Here is a 14313-nt window from a genome sequence, read left to right as displayed (position 1 = left end):
GACCAGGAACTGGGCTTGCCACCTGTGATGCTGACAATCGGACCACGAACTGGGCTTGCCATCTGTGGTGCTGACAATTGGACCAGGAACTGGGCTTGCCATCTGTGGTGCTGACAATCGGACCAGGAACTGGGCTTGCCACCTGTGATGCTGACAATCGGACCAGGAACTGGGCTTGCCACCTGTGATGCTGACTGGGCTTGCCATCTGTGATGCTGACAATCGGACCAGGAACTGGGCTTGCCATCTGTGGTGCTGACAATCGGACCAGGAACTGGGCTTGCCACCTGTGATGCTGACAATCGGACCAGGAACTGGGCTTGCCACCTGTGGTGCTGACAATTGGACCAGGAACTGGGCTTGCCACCTGTGGTGCTGACAATCGGACCAGGAACTGGGCTTGCCACCTGTGATGCTCACAATCGGACCAGGAACTGGGCTTGCCACCTGTGATGCTCACAATCAGACCAGGAACTGGGCTTGCCACCTGTGGTGCTGACAATCGGACCAGGAACTGGGCTTGCCACCTGTGGTGCTGACAATCGGACCAGGAACTGGGCTTGCCACCTGTGATGCTGACAATTGGACCAGGAACTGGGCTTGCCACCTGTGATGCTGACAATCGGACCAGGAACTGGGCTTGCCACCTGTGATGCTGACAATTGGACCACGAACTGGGCTTGAGGAAACAGGGGCTGTTGTATGTTGAAACTGATGGGAAAGGGTAGAGTACTAAGGAAGGGCAGAGCAGCAGCTAGAAAGTCACTCCATTGTAACATGGATGAAGAGGATGAGAGAGAAGGAACAGGAGTAAGCTTGCAGGCAGGGGGAAAGCCACACATTTTACACTAATGTGATTAAGGCAACAGTCAAAACATTTGTAGATAGTATTATTGTTTCAGAAGATAATAAATAATTTTATTTTGATGCAACCAACCTGTGCTAGCTAGTTTTATATCAACTTGACAAAAACCAGAGTCACCAGAGAGGAGGAAGTGTCATTTGAGAAAATGCCTCCATGAGATTCATCAGTAGGCAGCCATGTAGGCATTTTCTTAAGTAGTGATTAATGTGAGAGGGTCCTGTCCATGATGCCCCTGGGGCTGGTGGTCCTGGGTTCTGTAAGAAAGCCGTCTCAAGAAGCCATAGGGAGCAAGGCAGTAACTTGTCACAGTTATTCATCAAAGATGATTTGTTTTGTCCCTCCAGAGAAGCTGAGTGAGACTACTTAGGCCAGTGGTTCTCAACCTGTGGGTCATGACCCCTTTGGCAAACCTCTGTGTCCAGAAACATTTACATTATAATTCATAACAATAGCAAAATTACAGTTATGAAACAGTAATGACAATAATTTTTCTGGTTGGGGTCAGCACAGCATTAGAAAGATTGAGAGCCAGTGACTCAGACCAACTTACTGAGACTTTTTTCTCAGTTCTAGATCATCTGTATCCTTAATATTCAAATGACTGAATTATAAAATAGGAACGTGTGGATAACAGTGTCCTTGCATTAGGACGCTGTGCTTACAACCCCTGTGTCAGCACAAGTGTAGGGGTGTGGTGAAAGAGAGTGTGTGTCTATATGTGAGTGTGTGGCTTGAGTGTGTGAGAGAAAGGATATGTATATAAGAACAAATGCTGTGTGTGTGAGAAGAGAGTATGTCTGCATGTTAGTTGTGTAGTTCACAGTACATGTATGTGAGAAAGAATCTGTATGAGAGTGTCTGAGTTTATGAATTGTGTATGTTTAGTTTGAGAGAGTTGTGTGTGTGCAAGCTGTGTGTGTGAGTTGTATGTTTTGTGTGTGTGAGTGTGTCTCTGTGTCTCTGTGTCTCTGTGTGTATATCCAGAGGGAGCCTGGGACATTGCAGAAAAGCAGGGCTTTAGATCCCTGAAAGAGCACATTGGACAACTTAGGCTCCTCACAGCTCAGGAACTCAGGACCTCCCTCCAACCTGTCTCTCATGTGATAAACAGCACATTATTTTTCCCAATCAGCTGGGCACAGAAAAAAAAAAAAAAAAAAGAGTACAGCTTGTGGCCATGACATGGAACAAAGCTAAATAGGTCATATGCAGATAGACCCTCTGACCTTGGCCTCATTAGCGCCCATGCAGAAGCCACTCCAGAGGGCCAAGGCAAACAGCCATCCACTGAACACAAGCGGCCGGCCACTCTCCATCCCAGACAGCTGTTTGAATTCAACAGCATGCTTGCTTAGCACAGGGTACACTGGACACGAGGTGTGCTGGCTCGGCCCTGGAGGAGATGAAGATAAGCCCACTGGTCCACCCCCTCCATGGTGAGGACACTACAGTGTTGTTGGCATTATTTCAATTATGCAAAGTCCCATCACTTGGAGCACAGAGCACAGCACTTAAGAATTACCAATTTCTTCTCATTTGTAAAAATAACAATATTCTATTTTCATATTTATAGTCATAAATCTTCCCAGGACAGGGAAGGGAACAGAATATCAATAAACTAATTACCAAAACCAGAACTTTTCTCTTAAATTTTTTATTAGAATATTACCTGAATATTAAAAGACAAATACTCAATTAAAAACCTGAAATTCACTCATCTAAAAATAAAAAAAATAAAAATTAAAACCAAATTGTTGAAGACATAAAAATTAAACCAAATTGTGACCATTCACACCCCAGATTATCAAAGCTTAAAAAATACATTAAGTTAGCTGGGCAGTGGTGGCGCATGCCTTTAATCCCAGCACTTGGGAGGCAGAGGCAGGTGGATTTCTGAGTTCGAGGCCAGTCTGGTCTATAGAGTGAGTTCCAGGACAGCCAGGGCTATACAGAGAAACACTATCTCAAAAAAAATGCATTAAGTTTAATTAATGTGCATGTGCACAAGTAATGTGTGCCTTAAGAGTGCCAAAAAGGGGTGTCAAGCAAGTCGCCTGTCATGGGGGTTGGGAACTCTGCGTGACCAGGACACTCTCTAGACTGCTGAGCCATCTCTCCAGTCCGAGACATTTGCAAAAGTGTGTTTGTTGCTGAGGATGGTACAGAACTCTGTGTTTTGAACAGGGATGTAAGTGCAAATGGACAGTTCCTTCCCCACCAGTCATTAGGAGCCTCTGCTTATGACACCTGCTTTTACAGCCAATGGGAAGCCAGGGCAAGAGGCCTGGCAAATCAGCCTGGACAACACAGCTAGAGTCTGTCATAGTAAAGTAAGGCAAACATGGGTACAGGATACACCATAAGACTTCTGATACCCTAGGGACTGTGGTTTCATTTCTTGGGACCCATTCTAATGACATAAGCAGAGGTGCATACATATAAATTCAATGCTATTTGTACAAGTTATATTCATGAAAGTATGTTGAATTAAATGTCTGTTTAGTGGGACATTAAGTACATGGGAAGGTTGAAGTTTGCATAAACGTGTAAAATTCTATTTTCAGGTATCTGAGGCACAGGAAAGTGTCACAGCTGACATGGGGGCAGAGAATGGAACTTGGATTCTCTGCCAGAGCAGTGTTTTTTTACCGCTGAGCCATCTCTCCAGCCTGGTGTACTAGTTTATGATTAAAGCAGCACTCATATAGTCATTATGCAGAACCTGGTTTACATTAAACTGTAACTTAAACTATGTCAATGTAAGTTATTAGTTTAATATGGTTACTTATATTGTCCATACGGAATAATATAGTTCCTAATTGTGCTCACCACTGACAATATCTGATTTTTAAAAGCTTTAATAATCTGATAAGGGAATGGCTGTTTGTCTCTTTCTTGTAATTTGCAGCTTGTATTCTAATTTAAAAAAATCTTTAAAATAAAGGATTGTTAGGTACAATTAACTGTAGGCACCTTTGAAAATATGTCTCATATCAGAAAGAATCAATGGCCATAAAAGAAATGGTGGAGAAAAGAATAAGGAACTAAGTAATGATATGAGGTTCTAGTATACAGCAACTGTCCCATCTCTCAAAGGCACCTCATCTGCTTCCTGAAGCCTCAGGTCATGTGATCTGATGATGAAACCCAACACAAAATGACAACTTACATTCTAACAGTCCCATAGACAATGCTTCCTTCTAAAAACTACCCCCAAACTCATCGGCTGCATCCACTGACATTCCACACTTAAGATGTAATTGGTCCCTTAAACTGTTGGCAGTTCAGTGTAAATATTTCCTCAACTGACAACGTGTAGGTCTAATGTTATGATTAATATACAACAAAGTGCTGTTTTTAAATAAGGGATAAATAGGCAAGACAGGAAAAAAAAAGCCAGAATGGGCTACTTCGTTAAGGATAAATGCATTTGTAAAGCATTCTCCTCCAGTGGTGGGACAGTGTGTTTTATCATGAACCAGAAGTCTGTCATTGTCCTCGCTAATCCTAATTATGAAATAAATAACTGCACAGTTCCATTTTAAGTCCTGAGAGAAGTTCTCTCAAACTTTTTTCCATACCTCCCAGTGTGACAGCCTGCCACAGCAGGGCCATCTCAAGTTGTCTAACTTATGGAAGCCGAGAAGAGCACATGCACTCAGTGGGAGTAATGGTTTGGGTAAGACAAGCATTATTGAACTGACTTCTTAAGGTGACAAGAAAAAAAAGCAGATGGAAAACTGGTTTAAGATTTTTAAAATGTCTTAGAATGGCGGTGAGTGGGACTGGTGCTAGGTGATTTTTAAAGGAAAGGGGGATCATAGTGTCAAATGTCACGTGCTTACATTTTAAAACAATTATTGCCTCTTCTAACTCCCCATTCCCTTTTTCTACTATTAGAGTCAGAAGGACACACACATGCACACACACACAGAAACATACATACACATGACACACACATGTCTATACACAGACATATGCACACAAATGCACAACACACTTGTGCATGCACTTGTACATACCCATACATGCACATACACATATACATACAAAACATACACACACACGCATTCATATACATACACACACAGCACACACACACACACACACACACACACACGTCTTTTCTTTCACCTCTAATTCTGCGTCACACAATTAGTACTCTAGTTACTTCATTCCAGTTTTATGAGACCCTAAGAGTCTCATTAACATTTCTGAAAGGTTACATGTCATTAAGAAAAGACAAAACCAAGTAAGTTTTTGTTTGTTTGCTTTGTTTTGTTTTGTTTTTTAACCCTCTAGAACTTGTTATTTGGGGGAAAATATAAAGTTTGCAATAGTTTGAAATTTTCTAATTTTATATCATCTCAACAATTGTCCCAGGATAGCTTCGATTACAGTTTTAGTGATAAGTTGGGGTTTATTTTAATTTAAAAATATCTCCAGAATAAAAAAGCAACAACATTTTATAAAAATATGAAGGCTCAAATTATTTTATGTAATTTTTACTTACTACTTACTTACTTACTTTACTAACTATACAAGTCATGAAGATATTTCAAAAGTCAACATTACAAAACTCAGTGATTTGGTAAAAGAAAGAAAATAGTTCCCAGAGACCTCGCTGTGACAGTGGGTCAGTTGTTGGTACCCCATCTCCCCACAGTGACCTCACTGTGGCAGTGGGTCAGTTGTTGGTACCCCACCTCCCCACAGTGACCTCGCTGTGACAGTGGGTCAGTTGTTGATTCCCCACCTCACAGTGACCTCTCTGTGGCAGTGGGTCAGTTGTTGATTCCCCACCTCCCCACAGTGACCTCTCTGTGGCAGTGGGTCAGTTGTTGATTCCCCACCTCCCCACAGTGACCTTGCTGTGACAGTGGGTCAGTTGTTGATTCCCCACAGTGACCTCGCTGTGGCAGTGGGTCAGTTGTTGGCTCCCCACAGTGACCTCGCTGTGGCAGTGGGTCAGTTGTTGATTCCTCTCCCCACAGTGGCCTCGCTGTGACAGTGGGTCAGTTGTTGGCTCCCCACAGTGACCTCGCTGTGGCAGTGGGTCAGTTGTTGATTCCCCACAGTGACCTCGCTGTGGCAGTGGGTCAGTTGTTGGCTCCCCACAGTGACCTCGCTGTGGCAGTGGGTCAGTTGTTGATTCCCCACCTCACAGTGACCTTGCTGTGGCAGTGGGTCAGTTGTTGATTCCCCACCTCACAGTGACCTCGCTGTGACAGTGGGTCAGTTGTTGGCTCCACACAGTGACCTCGCTGTGACAGTGGGTCAGTTGTTGATTCCCCACCTCCCCACAGTGACCTCGCTGTGGCAGTGGGTCAGTTGTTGATTCCCCACCTCCCCATAGTGACCTTGCTGTGACAGTGGGTCAGTTGTTGGTTCCCCACCGACTCACAGATGCTGGCATCCATTCTTATTTCCTGACATCTTTCACATGTACCTTGGTGCCTGCTCTTAACAGTGTGGCCAGGCAGAAGAGCCAGGCCTCATCAGTTATGTTACAAAAGCATAACACAGCCAGACTCAGAAGAAAGTAGTCTGACAATAAAGTTCTGTGTAGCTAAATCACACCATCTATAGAAAGTCATCAGATGTATTTATAGAAAATAAAAGTGATAAATATGTTTTAAACAAGATCCTTCAAATCAAATGGAAATGAATATAAACGGGGGAGGGGGGAGGTTCTATTCTGTGTTAAAGGATAAAGCCAAGGGCCACAAGGTGGCTCTTCCTTTTCCTGGATTCTGGATTTAACAAACTGGTGTGTCTCAGCATTCATCACCAAGAGATAAACTGACATCTACTATGACCAAAAGAAACTGCAGTTAGGGTTTAGGCTCAGTCCAGGGGGGGAGTTCAGAGATAAAGTCCTGGCTTATCAAGTAAAACACACAAGAGCACAATCATTTCAGTCCAACACTGTGTTCTGAACTCTCCAGATTAATTACCTTCAAGTCTCGCCAAGCTCATTAACGCAGAAACTGGCCTCTGACCATGCTCCCTGGTCCCCGTTCTTCCAAAGGAAGATGCCTCTCCCAGCAGAGACAGGGGCTCTGGACCTGCAGGAGCTGCAAACTCCCGAACTTCAGCGTTCACAGTAAATGCAGGACTTATCTTTAAATTGCATGCCACAAAGCAGATTTCTAATATCTTCTTAGATATGCCTTTTTTTAAAGCTGAAAAACTGACTCATATCTATTTTTCCTGTATATCTCCAAAGGCCAGTTAACATTTTATAGAGTGGGAACAATACCCAGCCGACCTCTGGAAGCCATGACCTCTCGGATGAGTTATCAGATAACCCTGAGGAGTCTGTCAAGCTCTGCAGAGCTTGTGGCTGCTCAGGCGTGGCCTGTGTTCCAAGTGGCTGAAAAAACAAACTTTTCCCTCTCCTACAGCAGACTTCATCTACTCCCCTATCTCCCTAAGTCCCCTGGCTTCCTAAGCTCTCACCGCCCAGTATCAGCAGCACAGAGTCTGCAGGAGGAAGGCCCACAGATTAAAGGCCTCTGTTCAACAAATATTTGCTTGCCCACTGCAGTGGGAGTGAAAGTTTGACCCATTGTGCTCTGCCCAGAATAACAGGGAGAAACCTTCAGGAAGCTTGTTCAAGAGGTGATAAAGAATTAGACCTACTATCAAGGAAAGACCAAAGACACAGAATATTGTGGGAAACCAAGGAAATTTCTCAAATTCCCAATTTCACAGAAAAAGTCCAAACAACTCCCATGAAATGGAACCTCCCTCCGTCGGACTCCCAGAGTCCTCTGTAGGTGTTCCTGTTGTGTTAGTCTCAATCAAACCAGCTAAAATCTAAAATCACCTGACAAAAACTGGTTCCTGGAGTTTGACCTACTCGGGCTGTGCTTACACCACTGAATCTAGTCCACTTTTTTCTTCGTATCTCGCATGCAGACTATTTCTGGATGCCAGAATCCCACCTCTCACCTCCCCCTCAGGACTCCTCCCATCTTCTAACGTTCAGTCCCAATCCCTAAATTATCTTTTCTTTGCTTGTGTGAAAAAAAGCAAAAATCGAAAGAAAGAAAGAAAGAAAACACGAGTCTGTGGGAGAAACAGATTAAACTGTCCCAGACAGGAAAAGCCTAGGAGTTGTGTGGTCCAGCCAGGGCCGGCCAAGCAGACTTGGGCAGGGAGACCACAAGAGAGCGTGAATGAGACCCGGCCGGAGCTCGGCCGGACTGTGCTGGCTGAAGTTCCCCGCCAGTTATTTTCCTCCCCAAGAGGAGCCCGAGGAGCTCAGCCTCCTTGGTCAGAGACAAGAGAGTGCGGGTGCGGCGGAGGCCAGGGGGTGCCAGGGTCCCGGGTCACCGGGACTGGGGATGGCGCTAGGAGGCTGTGCTGGTCTGGGCGTAGGGATGCGGGCGGCTCCGTCCCGTTGAGCCGCTTAGCGGACTGCCAGCCACTCCCCGGCGGGTGGTGGGGCCGGGCGGGGACCGGAGCGGGCGCGGCCACTCCCGATGTCCCACCGCGGATTCCGCGGGCCAGGACGTCGTGGGAACCGGGGCTGTCAGTCCTGGAACGGAGGGTCCGCCGGGTTGCGGCACGGGACAAGGGGGAGACCTACGCGAGACCCGTGCTCTCGGGAGTCAACATCAACCGGGCCTCCTCCCCACGCCGGGCACCTGAACAGCGGCCGCAGCCCTCGGGACCCGGGGCCAGGCTGCCACCCGCGGCGCGGGCGTCCCCTCACGCCAAGACAGGGACCCAACAATATCCGGGCTAGAGAAGTTGGGGGCGCGCGCGGGAGGCTGAGGCGGGGCCCGCGGGACGCCATGGGAGCGACCCAAACGGACGGCTGGCTACCAGGACTTACCGACGGGTTCCCGCATACTGTCCCGCGCCGCAGCCGCTGCCGCTTCGGCCGGCCGGGGACCAGCACGAGCCACCCCGCCTGCTACTACCCGGTGGAGCATGCTCGGAGCACAGCCGCACGCCCCGCCCTCCGCCCTTCACTGTCCCGCCCACCGCCCAGCATCGCTCCGCCCACCGCCCGACTTGATTCCTTCCCTCCTTAAGGAGCAGGCTTCTGAAGCGAGAAGGCTGCACCTGCACCCAGGCTGGGACAAGCACTTCAGAGACAAGGAACAGTGCAGCTGGCACAGGGCTGGCCATCCTTTCCCCCTCTTCTCTGTGTCAACCCTGGGAGAATGTCCATATACACACTGATACACAAGAACACAGATACACTTATATTAAGTCACATGCTGATGCACACAGACATTTATATACAGTCACACTCACACACACACACACACACTCACAATGGCGTGAAAGGCAGAAAGCAGTGCTATGACAGCAGCCTAATCTTTTAGGGATTAGGTGTCATGGAGGACCACTGTCCCATCCTCTTTGGAGAAGTAAGGAAGGCAAGTGTAGGGGAGGATTTGCTATACGAACGCTGTGGACATAGTAGGTGCCTTGTAGGAAAGTTCAGACCCCGCTGAATATTTCCTGATGCCAGCCTGGCCCCTTGTTTCTCTCTTGCAACATCAGAGAGCTCAAACCACTGTGCAGACCTGGCAGGTGAGGTTCAGACCCTGGAGAGCAAAGAGAGGACCTCAAATGGTAAAGCTGCTGAGGATTAGAGAGAGTGCAGGGATCTTGGCTGACCCAGATCCACCAAGGCAAAGGACCAATTGTTTTGCCACTTATTATAAAGCCATCATTCAGGGATGGGTTGTTTCAATAGCATATGCCACTGCCAACTCTAATGAACTAAGAAATTTATGTTGGAGGGCACTGTATTAGTCAGGGCTCTCTAAAAAAGGAACCTAATAAACCACAAAAAGAGCCTGAAGTTTCACAAATACATTTGGTTGCTTACGTGCTGTGGTCCGAGAAATCCAGCAGTACCCCGACAGAGGATACAGTAGTTGTTCCACCTATAATACTGAATGTCTCAGCCATCCCATAGAGATGCTGGACTTCCACACAGATCCTAGAGAGCTTCAGATTTTTGGTCTACATTGGAATCCTGAAGCAGAAGGTTCTCAAACCACTGAAGAAATGGATCAAAAGAACAGGACAGATGAACAATCCAATGAGACTGAGGGCAAGCAGGCAAAAAGCAAAGGCGTCCTTTTTCCATGCCCTTTTATGTGACCTGCCGCCGAAGCTGTGTCCAGATTTAGGGTGAGACTTCTGATTTCAAATGATCCACCCAAGAAAAATCCCTTACAGGTATGCCTAACTGCTCAAGTTAGTTCCACATGTGGTCAAGCAAGATCAGCCTCTGAACACACCCCCAAGTACCTCTTCTCTAAGCCCATGATCACAAACGCTTGTGTGCCCACAGACTCTGTGTAGAGTGCCTACATGCTTGATATACTTATTTGCCTCTGTCTTACCCACAGGCAGCCTAACGCTCTGCAGGTCTGTTTACCAGCCGCTGAACTGAGATCGGGATGTGTCTTCCCAGAGAACAACATGGTGGTATTGAGTTTCTGGCTCAGCTCCACCAAAGTTTCATAATGGAGCTAAGATGCCATAGAGTTGCAGTAGAAAAGCAACATTGATGAGATTCCAAGACACTGAACCAAAAAGGAAGAAATAAGAATGTTTTAGCAGAAAGACTGGCAAGACAGATTTAATTAGGAGAAGCAGTGAGAGTAAAATCCTTCCATTCAAAAGAAGGCAACTTTACAATTTCAAGGATTTTTGTGTTTCCTAGATCCTCACAGACCCCTCTCCAAGTCGTTAGCTTCCTCTTTGTTCACTCCAGTGCATTCTAGCAAGGCCTTACTTAGGCCATGTTTTACACAAGAAGGAGAAGGCAAACCACTAGGAGAGGCGAGAGCAGCAGCAAGGGTGGGGGCAGAGTTGGGGAGGGGTCAGGGGCAGAGGTGGGGAGAGTTTGAAAAAGAAACAGATGAATGGGAACAACAGGTATAAGGGGACTGGGGAGCGTGACAGGTGGTGGGGACAGCTTTTTCCGCTAATTTCCACACTGGCCACTAGTGTGTAGACATGGTGTGAAACAGACATACATCAGTAAGTATCTAGAGCTTGAACTCCAGCACTCAGGAGGCTGAGGCAGGAGGATGATTAGTTCAAGTCAGCCCCACTACATAACAAGATGCTGTCACAAAGACAAATAAACACATAACTAAGTAAAATGCAAACAGTTTGTGAAAATATTTATAAAACCAAGTATATGTAAATATGCATGCAGTCTGTTTTCTATGCACATTTATATGCACACACATGTTTGTGATTACAGTTTTATACTAGAGACCATTTCTTCATAAGGCAGACCTTGGCAATTCAGAAAACACCTGTATGTATTTTATTTGGATTCTGAAAGAACTAGCTTGCCTTCTAAATTCCCAGGTTCCTGGTCACCACTTCCCAGAATCTCCAGCTCCATTTCTCTCATCTACTTGATATTGGAGGATAAAAATATAAAGGGAAGTAGCTACTGGTTATGTATTGCAAAATGCAGAATTTGGTGGAAAAGAATTTTCATGACAATGGTGCTATAAACATAGGCTAAGAGTAGATGCTCAGCCAGCCCGGATGCTTAGTGTCCCCACCTTCCTCTGAATTCCGGACAAGAGGTTTTACAGACTCAGGAAGGAACTTAGATTATTGAGTCATGGGACAGATGTGCAATGACCAGAGAAAGAATATTTAAAGAAGGAATTTTTAAAAAAAAGACAAAATTCTGTTTCTTTAATTCAGTTCCTTTCAAGCACCTAGAGCAACCCTCCCATGCCCTTTCTTCAGGGCTCTTCTCTGGTTACCATAAAGTGTTCTTTGGTTAACTTAGATATTCTTTGTTTTTCCCCCTTTAGTCTGTAAAACACTACCAAGTGTCACATTTATTTGAAAAGGCTAATGTTCTTGATAAAAGTTTGATTCCTGCCTGTTAACTTGTAGAAAGGCGAGCAATGATGGTTATAAACAGAGAAGAAAGCATTTTGTGTCACCAATACCATAAAACTTGATTAAATATTGATATGTGTTACAGTAATTCCTCTGTATTACCTCATTACTCTTTACTATAAACTAGATATAAGTTCCCCTGGAAGGTTCTCCAGCCCAGGACCCACTGAAAGGGTTTGATTAATAGATTCCTGGGATTTACTGACAAGGGACATGACCAGAGATCTTGTACGTGTGTTTCTGGAATCTGTACTTCAAGTATCCAGATCATTTCTAAACACAGAGCAAACTTTAAGAGACAAGGCCCAAGCACAAAAATTGGAAATTCCTACTGTGGTAGTTTGAATATGTTTGACCCAGAGAGTGGCAATGTGAGGAGATATGACCTTATTGGAGTAGGTGTGACCTTATTGGAGGAAATGTGTCACCGTGGGGGTGGGGCTTGAGACCCTCCTCCTAGCTGCCTGGAAATCAGTCTTCTCCTGTTTGTCTTCAGAACAAGATATAAAACTGTCAGCTCCTCCAGTGCCATGCCTGCCTAGATGCTGCCATGATGATAATGGACTGAACCTCAGAGCCTGTAAGCCAGCCCCAATTAAATGTTGTCCCTTAAAAGAGTTGCCTTGGTCATGGTGTCTCTTCAAGCAATGGAAATTCTAATTAACAAACCTGCCATCTGTGAGCCCATAGGTTTGATCTCCAGATCCAGGGAGCAAAACACTTGTTAGAAATAACCTGCTTTGAAAATATAGTAGAACTGAGCAGTGGTGGCGCACACCTTTAATCCCAGCACTTGGGAGGCAGAGGCAGGCAGATTTCTGAGTTCGAGGCCAGCCTGGTCTATAGAGTGAATTCCAGGACAGCCAGAGCTATACAGAGAAACTCTGTCTCAAAAAACCAAAAAAAAAAAAAAAAAAAAAAAAAAAAAAAAAAAAAAAAAAAAAAAAAAAAAAAAAAAAAAGAAAGAAAAGAAAGAAAGACAGGAAGAAAGAAAGAAAGAAAATGTAGTAGAATGATTGGCATTTAACACACACTGGGAATTTATAGCCATTGGCATCACCGTGTGAACATGGATCTCTTCCATGTTGATTTAGACCTAACACTGAAACATAATTCACGAACTTGGGTGCTAAGGAAAAGTAAACACTTTTCAATTTTACTTAAAGAAATTGAATCTTCGTGGTTATTTCAGGAGGTTTAAGAAAAACATTTTTAATTATTGGCTATCTGGGTGTCAGAATTTTCCCCATGTAGGGCTACACATTAATAATGGAAATCAGCCCCTTCCCTGTCCCCAGACTCCGTCAACACTCACCACAGCAGAGGTGCTGCTGACTAGAGGAGGGTGGGACATTCCAAGCACCTCTGGCCTGCACTCTGTCACTCCTTGCCAGATTCTTAAGAAAAACCCTTGAGCTCTGGTCTCTCCTGGGAATGTTGTCTGGCTGGTATCCCACTGGGACAGAGATGTCAGCCTAACTCTTAGAGAACAGAGGTGTGATCAGCATTAGAGGGGTACACCTCAGGCTTCTCATTCTCTTCTCACACTAGCCAGTTGAGAATCAATCAAAACTAGTTCAGTACTTTTTAACCCCACGTGACTTTATTTTTTAAATAAGAAGTATGTGGGAGTCTACAAGATGACTCAGTAGGTGAGGGCTGCTGCTGTCAATCCCGATGACCTGGGTTTGATCCCAGAACTCACACGGTAGAAGAAATGAACTGGTTCCAGTAAGTTGTTCTCTGACCTTACTGTGGAATGCACACACACACAACACACACACACACACACACACACACACAAAGGTAAATAAATGCAAATAAAATTAAAATGGGAATCCTGTGACCAGCTGAAGGGGGCTGGCAGGAGCAGTGGCAACATGCCTGCCTAGTATTCTTGAGACCCTGGGGTTCATCCCCAGCACTGAAAAAATACAAAGACCTTGAATAATAATCTGGAACCAAGTAATTAAAAACAAACAAACAAACAACCTTCTGGCCTGGGAATGTTCACAGAATTCTTGCCCTCCATTTAGTCTCTAGACCTGCAGAAAACTTAATGTGAGGAAGGTTATTTATAGGCCCAAGAAGTGGGACCGGAGGATCAGAAGTTCACAGTTATCCTTGGGCTATCTTTTACTACACAGTGAATTGGAGGCCATCCTGGGCTACATGAGGCCCCATGTCTAAATAAATAAATAAAAGCATCTATTAAGAAGAGAATATGTAACAGATGTGTTAGACACAAATGACATCAAGATGGAAGAGCCAGGTGGTGGGAATCACTTTTCCTTTACTCTTTCTGGTTGGTCAGCCTATCCATATTCATGAGCAGAGCATGCTTCTGGCATTGTTTGATACTGAATTATTCTATTTAAGTACTGGAAAGGAGATTATTCTTTAGAGGAAACTTCCATCCCATTACTTACCTTCCTCTCAAAACCATCTATGGTATTTTATGGAAGCTATGTATTAATCAGCTGTGTCCATCACTGTGACAAGCTACCAGAGACAATCAACTTCTACACACA

General features: G+C 45.1%; 1 protein-coding gene across 1 annotated transcript in view; it reads right to left on the bottom strand.

Moving 5' to 3' along the window:
* Jcad (junctional cadherin 5 associated) overlaps positions 1-8843 on the bottom strand; it is a 49749-nt gene extending 40906 nt beyond the window's left edge. The window contains exon 1 of the mRNA XM_031364868.1: positions 8712-8843. The gene's annotated coding sequence lies outside the window, so the exon portion shown is untranslated. The remainder of the gene's footprint in view (positions 1-8711) is intronic.
* Between the last annotated feature and the right edge of the window lie 5470 nt (positions 8844-14313).

The sequence above is a fragment of the Mastomys coucha genome, unplaced genomic scaffold (genome assembly GCF_008632895.1).
Source record: "Mastomys coucha isolate ucsf_1 unplaced genomic scaffold, UCSF_Mcou_1 pScaffold13, whole genome shotgun sequence".
Taxonomy (NCBI): Eukaryota; Metazoa; Chordata; class Mammalia; order Rodentia; family Muridae; genus Mastomys; species Mastomys coucha.
The sequence above is the reverse complement of the archived record's forward strand: the minus strand, read 5'-3'. Positions and strand labels throughout refer to the sequence as shown.